The 1,620-nt window shown below is 37.9% G+C and overlaps 1 protein-coding gene across 1 annotated transcript in view; it reads right to left on the bottom strand.

The window, feature by feature from the left end:
• Positions 1-514: 514 nt before the first annotated feature.
• Dad1 (defender against cell death 1) overlaps positions 515-1,620 on the bottom strand; it is a 19,057-nt gene continuing 17,951 nt past the window's right edge. Inside the window, exon 3 of the mRNA XM_026406116.2 lies at positions 515-751. The gene's annotated coding sequence lies outside the window, so the exon portion shown is untranslated. The remainder of the gene's footprint in view (positions 752-1,620) is intronic.

Genomic DNA, 1,620 nt, shown 5'->3' on the forward strand with positions numbered 1-1,620 from the left:
ACCACTGAGCCACAATTCAAGACCCCTGAGAAAATTGCAAGAATAAAATGAGAATGTTTGTGAAGATTTTATAGAGAATATCACTCTACAAATCAACATACACACAAAACCCACTTTTTACAGTCTGCTTACATTGCCTAAGAAATGTACATTTCATTTTTCACCACTGAAGCATGTGAAACAAATGTAAATGTGAAAGCACACTCTTTAGTTCAATTTCTAACAAAGTGCTTAATGGTGCAGCTCCAGGAATGCATTGTGTCAAAAGAGTGGAACCACCTATAACAATCGAAGGATTAGTAAAGGATTGCCTGCTGCAGGCAAAGGACAAAGGACTGCCATTTCCCAGGTTGTCAGCAATGCCTTTTGTCATTAACTTCAAATACACTTAATAAAAGCAAACAAGTAGAGTCACAGTTACAAGTTACCAATTAATAAAGAGCTTATTAGCACACAGGAATGGGGGATTTTGACCAATAAAAAATAAAAACAAAAAACCAGTCAGAGGCATAGGGAGGAGTAGCATGTAGTTTTTTAATGTGAAAGGTAAAAAGTTACAATTAATGGAAAGCAGAGGTCATGTTAACAAAGTTCATTACAAAGCTGGTCTGACACAAGACAAAGAATTTCCCCAGGCTCTCCACCTGCAGACCAAATGAGAGTCAAAAGTTGAGTACAAATCTGAAGAATCTATGGGTGCGACAAGCTGCTGTCTCAAGACCTTTTATCCAAGGGACATCAAAAAGTGAACCTAAAAGAAAGAAACAGAAAAGTAAAATGTCTTATGACTTTACAGACAGGTCCCCCGAATCCATGAGATAGTAATGGGGTTCCTAAGCTCAGAACAGAATTTAAGCCAAGATAGAACAAACACAATGAGGCAAATATTTTTCACAGAGTATTTTATGGAGCAGTATCTATAAAAATAATGTTTAAAGCTAAATTCCAAGTCCACAAAGGCAAAACTAACTAGGTACTGGGAAACATGGACTCTAACTCCAACTCTCTCATTAGTAAGCTGTATTACTTTACATAAGTCACTTCCACCTGCTGGCCCACAAATTCTTCAAGGTGAGGGAGTTGCAATTTTACCTAAAGAAACTTTCTGATGTTAGAATGCACCTAAAGCACTGATTTTTAGCTTTGAGGAAGATAGGAAGAAAGAGAATTCAAGAAAGTAGGGGAAAAAATTCAATCTCAAATTTAATAAAGGACCAAAGGAAAAGAAAAAATTTAGTTTTCATTTAAAGATAAGGTTATTTTGGGCAAAGTGAAAAATGACTCCAAGAGAAGTAGTTCAGCTGCTGATACAGCAGGAGGGAACTGGGATCTGGAAATTGTGAGGTGTCACCATTCCAGAAAGACACAGCCTTCCTTTCTTGTCTTCAGAGTCAGCTTCCCACCTAGTAGACTCCATGATAGGTATAGCCAGAAACTAATCTCTTGCCCCTGGGGACTCCTTCCAATGTTTCCACAAGATGCCAATTTTTCAGCATCGTGCCTTTAAAACGCTGTAACTTTCTATATATGCCATGACTTGAAAAAGGTTGGGAAACACTACCTTTCAGAACTGGGCTACCCACCCCAGTAGGTAAAAAGGGCATCACCTTATTTTGCATA

Source organism: Urocitellus parryii, chromosome 6 (genome assembly GCF_045843805.1).
Source record: "Urocitellus parryii isolate mUroPar1 chromosome 6, mUroPar1.hap1, whole genome shotgun sequence".
NCBI lineage: Eukaryota > Metazoa > Chordata > Mammalia > Rodentia > Sciuridae > Urocitellus > Urocitellus parryii.